Here is a 12,305-nt window from a genome sequence, read left to right as displayed (position 1 = left end):
ATAGGGGGGTTGCATTAGGAATGGCATCCAGTGTAACAAAACTGTACCAAATCAAAAATGCAATCGAATTAGCGAGTGTGGCACCCACAACAGGGAGCAGCCAAAAGAGATCATTTAGGTTATTTTAGCCCTTGTAGCAGGGCTAAAATAACAAACTTTAGCTTTGCTTAAAATATACATTTAGGTGATGAACCAGCCATTCTCAGTGTTTTGCCCATCTTACTGCCACATATATCCACATATATATATATACATATATATACATATACATACATATACAGTGTATCACAAAAGTGAGTACACCCCTGACATTTCTGCAGATATTTAAGTATATCTTTTTATGGGACAACACTGACAAAATGACACTCTGACACAATGAAAAGTAGTCTGTGTGCAGCTTATATAACAGTGTAAATTTATTCTTCCCTCAAAATAACTCAATATACAGCCATTAATGTCTAAACCACCGGCAACAAAAGTGAGTACACCCCTAAGTGAAAGTTCCTGAAGTGTCAATATTTTGTGTGGCCACCATTATTTCCCAGAACTGCCTTAACTCTCTTGGGCATGGAGATTACCAGAGCTTCACAGGTTGCCACTGGAATGCTTTTCCACTCCTCCATGACGACATCACGGAGCTGGCGGATATTCAAGACTTTGCGCTCCTCCACCTTCCGCTTGAGGATGCCCCAAAGATGTTCTATTGGGTTTAGGTCTGGAGACATGCTTGGCCAGTCCATCACCTTTACCCTCAGCCTCTTCAATAAAGCAGTGGTCGTCTTAGAGGTGTGTTTGGGGTCATTATCATGCTGGAACACTGCCCTGCGACCCAGTTTCCGGAGGGAGGGGATCATGGTCTGCTTCAGTATTTCACAGTACATATTGGAGTTCATGTGTCCCTCAATGAAATGTAACTCCCTAACACCTGCTGCACTCATGCAGCCCCAGACCATGGCATTCCCACCACCATGCTTGATTGTAGGCATGACACACTTATCTTTGTACTCCTCACCTGATTGCCGCCACACATGCTTGAGAACATCTGAACCAAACAAATTAATCTTGGTCTCATCAGACCATAGGACATGGTTCCAGTAATCCATGTCCTTTGTTGACATGTCTTCAGCAAACTGTTTGCGGGCTTTCTTGTGTAGAGACTTCAGAAGAGGCTTCCTTCTGGGGTGACAGCCATGCAGACCAATTTGATGTAGTGTGCGGCGTATGGTCTGAGCACTGACAGGCTGACCCCCCACCTTTTCAATCTCTGCAGCAATGCTGACAGCACTCCTGCACCTATCTTTCAAAGACAGCAGTTGGATGTGACGCTGAGCACGTGCACTCAGCTTCTTTGGACGACCAACGCGAGGTCTGTTCTGAGTGGAACCTGCTCTTTTAAAATGCTGGATGATCTTGGCCACTGTGCTGCAGCTCAGTTTCAGGGTGTTGGCAATCTTCTTGTAGCCTTGGCCATCTTCATGTAGCGCAACAATTTGTCTTTTAAGATCCTCAGAGAGTTCTTTGCCATGAGGTGCCATGTTGGAACTTTCAGTGACCAGTATGAGAGAGTGTGAGAGCTGTACTACTAAATTGAACACACCTGCTCCCTATGCACACCTGAGACCTAGTAACACTAACAAATCACATGACATTTTGGAGGGAAAATGACAAGCAGTGCTCAATTTGGACATTTAGGGGTGTAGTCTCTTAGGGGTGTACTCACTTTTGTTGCCGGTGGTTTAGACATTAATGGCTGTATATTGAGTTCTTTTAAGGGAAGAATAAATTTACACTGTTATATAAGCTGCACACAGACTACTTTTCATTGAGTCAAAGTGTCATTTTGTCAGTGTTGTCCCATGAAAAGATATACTTAAATATCTGCAGAAATGTGAGGGGTGTACTCACTTTTGTGATACACTGTATATATAAACATATACAGTGTATCACAAAAGTGAGTACACCCCTCACATTTCTGCAAATATTTTATTATATCTTTTCATGGGACAACACTATAGAAATAAAACTTGGATATAACTTAGAGTAGTCAGTGTACAACTTGTATAGCAGTGTAGATTTACTGTCTTCTGAAAATAACTCAACACACAGCCATTAATGTCTAAATAGCTGGCAACATAAATGAGTACACCCCACAGTGAACATGTCCAAATTGTGCCCAAAGTGTCAATATTTTGTGTGACCACCATTATTATCCAGCACTGCCTTAACCCTCCTGGGCATGGAATTCACCAGAGCTGCACAGGTTGCTACTGGAATCCTCTTCCACTCCTCCATGATGATATCACGGAGCTGGTGGATGTTAGACACCTTGAACTCCTCCACCTTCCACTTGAGGATGCGCCACAGGTGCTCAATTGGGTTTAGTCCATCACCTTTACCTTCAGCTTCCTCAGCAAGGCAGTTGTCATCTTGGAGGTTGTGTTTGGGGTCGTTATCCTGTTGGAAAACTGCCATGAGGCCCAGTTTTCGAAGGGAGGGGATCATGCTCTGTTTCAGAATGTCACAGTACATGTTGGAATTCATGTTTCCCTCAATGAAATGCAGCTCCCCGGTGCCAGCAACACTCATGCAGCCCAAGACCATGATGCTACCACCACCATGCTTGACTGTAAGCAAGATACAGTTGTCTTGGTACTTCTCACCATGGCGCCGCCACACATGCTGGACACCATCTGAGCCAAACAAGTTTATCTTGGTCTCGTCAGACCACAGGGCATTCCAGTAATCCATGTTCTTGGACTGCTTGTCTTCAGCAAAGTGTTTGCGGGCTTTCTTGTGCGTCAGCTTCCTTCTGGGATGACGACCATGCAGACCGAGTTGATGCAGTGTGCGGCGTATGGTCTGAGCACTGACAGGCTGACCTCCCACGTCTTCAACCTCTGCAGCAATGCTGGCAGCACTCATGTGTCTATTTTTTAAAGCCAACCTCTGGATATGACGCCGAACACGAAGCCTGTTCCGAGTGGAACCTGTCCTGGAAAACCGCTGTATGACCTTGGCCACCATGCTGTAGCTCAGTTTCAGGGTGTTAGCAATCTTCTTATAGCCTAGGCCATCTTTGTGGAGAGCAACAATTCTATTTCTCACATCCTCAGAGAGTTCTTTGCCATGAGGTGCCATGTTGAATATCCAGTGGCCATTATGAGAGATTTGTACCCAAAACACCAGATTTAACAGCCCTGCTCCCCATGTACACCTGGGACCTTGACACATGACACCAGGGAGGGACAACGACACATTTGGGCACAATTTGGACATGTTCACTGTGGGGTGTACTCACTTATGTTGCCAGCTATTTAGACATTAATGGCTGTGTGTTGAGTTATTTTCAGAAGACAGTAAATCTACACTGCTATACAAGTTGTACACTGACTACTCGAAGTTATATCCAAGTTTCATGTCTATAGTGTTGTCCCAAGAAAAGATATAATGAAATATTTGCAGAAATGTGAGGGGTGTACTCACTTTTGTGATACACTGTACATATATATATACATTATATATATACACATTATATATACAGGGGTTGGACAAAATAACTGAAACACCTGGTTTTAGACCACAATAATTTATTAGTATGGTGTAGGGCCTCCTTTTGCGGCCAATACAGCGTCAATTCGTCTTGGAAATGACATATACAAGTCCTGCACAGTGGTCAGAGGGATTTTAAGCCATTCTTCTTGCAGGATAGTGGCCAGGTCACTACGTGATGCTGGTGGAGGAAAACGTTTCCTGACTCGCTTCTCCAAAACACCCCAAATTGGCTCAATAATATTTAGATCTGGTGACTGTGCAGGCCATGGGAGATGTTCAACTTCACTTTCATGTTCATCAAACCAATCTTTCACCAGTCTTGCTGTGTGTATTGGTGCATTGTCATCCTGATACACGGCACCGCCACTGGATGCACATGGTCCTCCAGAATGGTTCGGTAGTCCTTGGCAGTGACGCGCCCATCTAGCACAAGTATTGGGCCAAGGGAATGCCATGATATGGCAGCCCAAACCATCACTGATCCACCCCCATGCTTCACTCTGGGCATGCAACAGTCTGGGTGGTACGCTTCTTTGGGGCTTCTCCACACCGTAACTCTCCCGGATGTGGGGAAAACAGTAAAGGTGGACTCCTCAGAGAACAATACATGTTTCACATTGTCCACAGCCCAAGATTTGCGCTCCTTGCACCATTGAAACCGACGTTTGGCATTGGCACGAGTGACCAAAGGTTTGGCTATAGCAGCCCGGCCGTGTATATTGACCCTGTGGAGCTCCCGACGGACAGTTCTGGTGGAAACAGGAGAGTTGAGGTGCACATTTAATTCTGCCGTGATTTGGGCAGCCGTGGTTTTATGTTTTTTGGATACAATCCGGGTTAGCACCCGAATATCCCTTTCAGACAGCTTCCTCTTGCGTCCACAGTTAATCCTGTTGGATGTGGTTTGTCCTTCTTGGTGGTATGCTGACATTACCCTGGATACCGTGGCTCTTAATACATCACAAAGACTTGCTGTCTTGGTCACAGATGCGCCAGCAAGACGTGCACCAACAATTTGTCCTCTTTTGAACTCTGGTATGTCACCCATAATGTTGTGTGCATTGCAATATTTTGAGCAAAACTGTGCTCTTACCCTGCTAATTGAACCTTCACACTCTGCTCTTACTGGTGCAATGTGCAATTAATGAAGATTGGCCACCAGACTGGTCCAATTTAGCCATGAAACCTCCCACACTAAAATGACAGGTGTTTCAGTTATTTTGTCCAACCCCTGTATGTATATATATACACACATATATAGGGGTCAAAGACGAGACATAACTTTTTAGTGTCCCCACTTGATAAATAATATACAATTATATTAATATAAGTGGATATACCTTCAATCTACTCCATTCGTACATGTTTACTGAAACTTAAAGTAATTTTTACAGAAAATGTATGATTTTTGAAAAAATAACCCTTGAAACCCCCAAAATGTCATTCAGTGCAACGGTCCCCCTACCTCTTTAAGTAATAAAACATTAAGAAAAAACTAATTAATCTTAAGTAAAACTTAAAATTTACTGCTTTGGCATAATTGTACAAATGCCATGTGTGACATTAAATAATATTCAATCAGATGTGTTTTTTTATATTAATAATATTCAGGACACTTTCAGTCCCCATTTTCCCAATCTTCAGTTGTCATTCAGTACAACGTTAATAAAAAGCCTTATTTTAATATTTGATCAAGCTACTGCAGTCATGTGACCAATTATAACAACAAAAGAAGACACCTGGGGACCCTTCAGCACACACAAAGGTCAATGCATTTTAACATTATTTGATAAAAATGTCTTTTTACTGACAGTACATTAAAGAACAAAACTGAGTGTCATTCAGTACAACACAGAAAACGTAATATTACGGTTACTCTTGTAAACAAACAAGGTTATTAACATTTAAATGTGAATATGTGTAGAAATGCCTTTGAGTTAAGGTCAATGTTAGCTTTGGCTAACCACTGGGATAACTGTAAAATGAAACGGAAAAAATGGAAAAAAGTAAAATTTCTGTCATTCAGTACAACAACAGTCATTCAGCGCAACAGAATTTCGCTGTTGCACTAAATTGACAATGACATTGTTATACTAACTTTTTAATGTTTTAAAATTATTTTTTTAAAGCAAAATTGAAACAGAAATTCCTTTGTGTGGCCAAATCCACCTGATGAAATTTACTACCTTAAGTCTGATGTCAAAATCATAATCGCAGAACTAAAGCCATGTACAGCAAGTACCTCAAGGTTAACAACAAAAGATAAAATGTGACTTCAAATGGTTTTCACTGCTGAATGAATTTAGATTTACTGCAGCAACTTTTTCACGTGTTATGACACAAATTCCACACTTCCACACTGTTCTGGTGTCTTACAAGTTGTTATGATGGCTTCATTAGCTATGTTTTAATATTAAAATGCTTTATGAATACATTGAAATGCTTTAACAGCAACCATTTTTTCATGCTATGACAGGACTTCAAATGATCTTATGTTACATCACTTTTATGCAAGTTTCTTGTTTTATTTCAGAATAAAGTTTATGTTTTTGATTGCCTTACTTTTTTCATGATGTAGTTTGTTTGTTTGTTTATTAGGATTTTAACGTCATGTTTTACACTTTCGGTTACATTCATGACAGGAAACTGTACTTTATCTTCACACAAGGTTCATTAGCTTTATCAAACACAGTCATGGACAATTTAGTGTGTCCAATTCACCTCACTTGCATGTTTTTGGACTGTGGGAGGAAACCAGAGCTCCCAGAGTAAACCCATGCAGACACGGGAAGAACCTGCAAACTCATGATGTAGTAATATTATAAAACATACTTGCCACTGGTGTGGCATAATTTCATTCTACTACTGCTACTTTAATCAATAAAGAACTTAAAAACAAATTAAGTCATGAATATTCTGATGTAACAGGATAATTTGGAGTATGTCATTCAGTGCAGCATAAAATCATCATACAGTGCAACAAAAACATTTGCTTAAAATAACTGTAATAAGTAATTATTATATATTTTTTTCATGTGAATGCAAGAGAATCCATGCCTGCTTCATAGAAAACAGAGTTTGATTGGGTTTCAAATAGAATAGAATGTGTAGCAAAAACGTCTTGTATACAAATAAACAAAATCCCAAGACGCATTAGAGTACAAACAATGCACAGAAAATTTAAAACAAAGTAAGTACAGTTTGTTCTGAGGTTTTAAATATTTTGTAAGAGATATACTAAACTTATAAATTTGAAAAGGAAGATTGTTCCTTGTGTGTGTATTTTTTCATAAATTAGTCATTGCACTGAATGACATTTTAGTGCCCTTGTTGTGTGTCAACAACTCTAAAACTATCAAATAAGCAAAATGCTGAGAAAAAAAAAATACATATTTACATAGGTGACACATTTGTGCACAATATTAAATGAAAAAATGATACAATTTAACCATTTATATTTATTATTCCTTGCCTGAGGAATAATAAATGTGACTCACTGCAGATTCATTTACAATTCCCCATTACCATAATATTTAAACTGGTAGACAGTCTACTGTTAAGGACAAGTTTAATGTGACGATCTGGGTAGTGAACATTGTTTTAATCACAATTTATACTGTCATCGTATGGATTGCATGCACATGGTTACTGAGGGAGGCGGGTATGGCGAAGCCCTGCTATGGATTGGCAAACTGTCCAGGGTATTCCTGCTTCATGGTCAGTGTTTCCTAAGAAAATCGGACATGCCATGACCCTGATCACGATTAAGCATAGGACTGAATAATGCGCCCGGAGCAAACTCACGCAGACACGGGGAGAACATGCAAACTACACAGAAAGGACCTGGACCTCCCCACCTGGGGATCGAATAGGATGGTATGGAGTAATAACATACTGAAAATAGATATTAATCATTACTGTACTTATTTATTTCAAATACAAATACTGATTCGGTCTAGTTGAAATTGACCAAGGTTTGAAATCATCTAACCCCCAAACTGATTAAAAATTTGTAGGAAAAATGTTCAACATCTAAAAGCTTGTTGCTGTAATAATTTGTTGAATGTTATGAAAGTACTATTAAGTTTTTAAAACGGGTGGGAAAAAATGCGACCTAACATCGGTTTACCACCCAACTTTAGATGTGATCCGAGCATATTGTTGAAGCTAGTCCTAAAACTAACTCCAGCACGAACTAACCCAACTATTACCTAACGACGTATTAAAACCAGAAGAGCTCGATGATGAATTCCAAATTATATATTTTAACAACTAAGACATTTCAGAAGCAAAAACTACCACCCTTTTACTAAATATGTGGGTTTAAGTCGCGTTAGCTAACACAGCCACAGGGAATTCTGACTGAATAGAAAGGTTATTTTAATTACACCGTCATTATAACACGTAAAGCTCGTTATTCTCAGCAGCAGCAGATTAACCCAAAACCAGAGTCACTGCTTCTAATGGCTCCTAATCAAGTTAATAAAATGTGTGATTATAGAGGCCTTGCCTTAACAACGCTTCCTCAGAGAGGGCAATCCTGCTAGCTAACGTTAGCTCAGTGTAGGTAGTATTACACTGCACTGTGAGAAACCCACACACCACCCAGATAACATGTAAAAAGAGTACAACAAACACACAACACTATCATCGAATTGCTCCTTCTAAAGGAGAAGCAGAAGCAAGATAGTAAGCAAGAAGTGAGGTGAAAGTGAAAAGACACCAGCGAGGCTCTTCTCCAGGCGCATTCCCCTACCTAACATGGTCGCTCCCATCTCCCGACACCGCGGAGAGGAAGGAGGTGCCATTCCCGATAATTTTCCTTTATATTCCAAACACTTTTCACGCGAGATAAAGTTCAAGATATTCCACAGCTTTGTTCCCCAGCGATAATCCTCGGTTAAATCCGGACGTTGTTGGTTTTGACCTATATTTTACAGTATTCGTGCTATGCACGTAATCCGAGTTTGACTCCCTCCCCTCATTCCAGTCGGTAATGGCGACCGATGGATTCGGTTCTCTTTCAAACGCACACACGAGCGCGCGCGCGCGCACACACACACATACACGAACAAACGAACACACACACAATTAAAAACTTTTCCAGTTTGTTATATAGATTTAACAATTATTACTTGTTGTATTGTTACATTGTATACAATTGTATTATTACAACTATTCGTTGGTTGTTTTGTTACAATGTTTGTTTGTTTATTAGGGTTTAAACGTCATGTTTTACACTTTTGGTTACATTCATGACAGACACGGTAGTCACTCATTACACAAGATTCATCAGTTCACAAGGTTATATCGAACACAGTCATGGACAATTTAGTATCTCCAATTCACCTCACTTGCATGTCTTTGGACTGTTGGAGGAAACCGGAGCTCCCGGAGGAAACCCACGCAGACATGGGGAGAACATGCAAACTCCACACAGAAAGGACCTGGATTGCCCCACCTGGGGATCGAACCCAGGTTCTTCTTGCTGTGAGGCGACGGTGCTACCAACTAAGCCACCGTGGGCCCTTGTTACAATGTATTAATGTATGCAACTGTATTATTAATATTATTATAGTATTATTACAACTAACACAACAAATAATAAAATTTTTGTTCTGATAATACAACAAATGCTACTATTATTTTTACTAATATTATTGTTATTATTATTATTATTGGTATATTTACAAAACCCATTTCCAAAAAAAATTGGGACAAAGTGTAAAATGCAGTAAAAAGAAGAATCTGTGATTTCTTAATTCTCTTAAATCTTCATTTAACTAACAAATGTAGAATTGATTTCCAATATTTTCACTGATCAGCTTCATTGTATTTTGTAAATAAAAATACATTTAAAATTTGATGCCTGAAAAACACTCCAAATTGTGACAAAGGCAAAATAATAGTAAAACATTTACAGTGGGGCCAAAAAGTATTTAGTCAGCCACTGACTGTGCAGGTTCTCCTACTTAGAAAGATGAGAAAGGTCTGTAATTTTCATCATAGGTACACTTCAACTATGAGAGACAAAATGAGGGAAAAAAATCCAGGAAATCACATTGTAGGATTTTTAAAGAATTTATTTGTAAATTATGGTGGAAAATAAGTATTTGGTCAATAACAAAAGTTCAACTCAATACTTTGTAACATAACCTTTGTTGGCAATGACAGAGGTCAAACGTTTCCTGTAAGTCTTCACCAGGTTTGCACACACTGTAGCTGGTATTTTGGCTCATTCCTTCATGCAGATCTCCTCTAGAGCAGTGATGTTTTGGGGCTGTCGCTGGGCAACACGGACTCCACAAATTTTCTATGGGGTTGAGGTCTGGAGACTGGCTAGGCCACTCCAGGACCTTGAAAGGCTTTTTACGGAACCACTCCTTCGTTGCCCGAGCGGTGTGTTTGGGATTATTGTCATGCTGGAAGACCCAGCCACGTTCCATCTTCAATGCTCTCACTGATGGAAGGTTTTGGCTTAAAATCTCACGATACATGGCCCCGTTCATTCTTCCCTTAACACGGATCAGTCGTCCTGTCCCCTTTGCAGAAAAGCAGCCCCAAAGCATAATGTTTCCACCCCCATGCTTCACAGTAGGTATGGTGTTCTTGGGTTTTTCTTCTTCCTCCAAACACGACGAGTTGAGTTTTTACCAAAAAGTTCCATTTTGGTTTCATCTGACCACATGATATTCTCCCAATCCTCTTCTGGATCATCCATATGCTCTCTGGCAAACTTCAGACGGGCCTGGACATGTACTGGCTTAAGCAGGGGGACACACCTGGCACTGCAGGATTTGAGTCCCTCTCGGCGTAGTGTGTATACTGATGGTAGCCTTTGTTACTTTGGTCCCAGCTCTCTGCAGGTCATTCATCAGGTCCCTCCGTGTAGTTCTGGGAATTTTGCTCACCGTTCTCATGATCATTTTGACCCCACGGGATGAGATCTTGACCCCATTTTGTCTCTCATAGTTGAAGTGTACCTATGATGAAAATTACAGACCTCTCTCATCTTTCTAAGTAGGAGAACCTGCACAATCAGTGGCTGACTAAATACTTTTTTACCCCACTGTATAAAATATTCAAGTTACAGCTTTCACAATAAGTGAGGGATCTTTACAAACAATACTGGGTCATGGCTCATCACTTTGTTCCAAACTTTAGGAAAAAATTGCCAATAAGTAAAACAAAACATTTCTCACTGCAAGATTGGAAATAATGAAGTCTTTCACCATCTACTGTTCATAATATTGTGAAAAGATTTTGGGAATCCAAAGAAATCTTACTCTGTGTAGGGCAAAGCTAAAAAGAACTTCATCAGAAACATTATTGTGAATTATAGCCACGTGGGCTCAGGAGTACTTCAGAAAACCATTGTCACCTAGCACAGTCCACTGCTGCATCAAGAAATGCAACCTGAAATTCTAGTACAAAAAGAGAAACACAGACATCTATTCTAGGCAAAACTGCATCTATTCTATGCAGAGTTCTGTGGGCCCAGGCACGTCTCAGATTGTCTGAATGACAGTCAACACACATTTGGTCCAACTTTTCTGGAGTGTGCTGCAGGAATCAAATTCTAAATGTGTTTATATTTACAAGATACAATGAAGCTGATCAGTGACAACATTGAAAATCTTTCCTTTCTACTTTTATTAGTTAAATAACAATTCCAAACCATTCCATGTTACAAATCACAGATTCTTATTTTCATTGTGTTTACAAAATGTCCCAACTTTTCTGGAAATGGGGTTCATTACTGTTTAAAACTACTAGTACTACTACAATTACTAATAGCTCCCTAATACAAAAACTTTCCACTACTAATAGTATTACCTCCCTATTACTACTACTACCTTCCATTACTTCTACTACTACCTACTGACTACTAGTACTTACCACCACTTCTACAACAACTCCTCCTACAATTTACCATTACTACTTATCATGGCTACTTATACTCACTACTTTCTATTACTTTAACAAAACTGACTACTACTTCTACTACCTACCACTATTAATACTACTACTATCTATAACATCCTATTACTACTACTCCTACCTAGTACTATTTCTACTACTATTACTACTTAACAATGCAAGTACCCACCTTCTACAGCTAAAACTACTTTCCAGTAGTACTACTACTATTAACTACTACTTGTTTCCATTACTACTACTACCTAACTACTAACTGTACTTCTAACTCTTCTCAGCCCACTACTACTTACCACTATTACTTACCTCTACTACTACTACTTACTACAACTACTACTACCTACTGGCTGTTACTACTAAACACTACCTACCGACTACTTCTGTTACCTACTTACTACCACTACTACTTACCACTACTACAGTTAACTTACTACTACCTACTTATCACAACTACAACTAACTACTGCTACTTACAGCTGCTACTTCTATCTACTTACTACATCTTCAATTTACCACTGCTACTTCTATCTTCTAACTTCAACAGCTACTTACCACTGCTACTACTATGTACTTACTACTACAACTACCATCTTCTATTACTAGTTTTCACTACTACCACAACTACTGCTACTACTACTACATAACAATGACTACTAGTATTACTCACCTCTGGTACTGGTATCATTAACAAATTACTACTACTACTACTACCCAGGGCCGGAGTGGGACCCTTTTTCAGCCCGGGAATTTCATTCCCAATCCCGGCCCACTTTTTCCATGGAGGAGGAATTTGAATAAATAAAACAGCAGCTAGC

General features: G+C 39.7%; 1 protein-coding gene across 1 annotated transcript in view; it reads right to left on the bottom strand.

The window, feature by feature from the left end:
* arhgap5 (Rho GTPase activating protein 5) overlaps positions 1–8,533 on the bottom strand; it is a 75,435-nt gene extending 66,902 nt beyond the window's left edge. The window contains exon 1 of the mRNA XM_063007380.1: positions 8,309–8,533. The gene's annotated coding sequence lies outside the window, so the exon portion shown is untranslated. The remainder of the gene's footprint in view (positions 1–8,308) is intronic.
* Positions 8,534–12,305: the final 3,772 nt, after the last annotated feature.

The sequence above is a fragment of the Trichomycterus rosablanca genome, chromosome 13 (assembly GCF_030014385.1).
Source record: "Trichomycterus rosablanca isolate fTriRos1 chromosome 13, fTriRos1.hap1, whole genome shotgun sequence".
NCBI classification, from domain to species: domain Eukaryota; kingdom Metazoa; phylum Chordata; class Actinopteri; order Siluriformes; family Trichomycteridae; genus Trichomycterus; species Trichomycterus rosablanca.
Note: the sequence above shows the minus strand (reverse complement) of the source record. Positions and strands in the feature narration are given on the sequence as shown.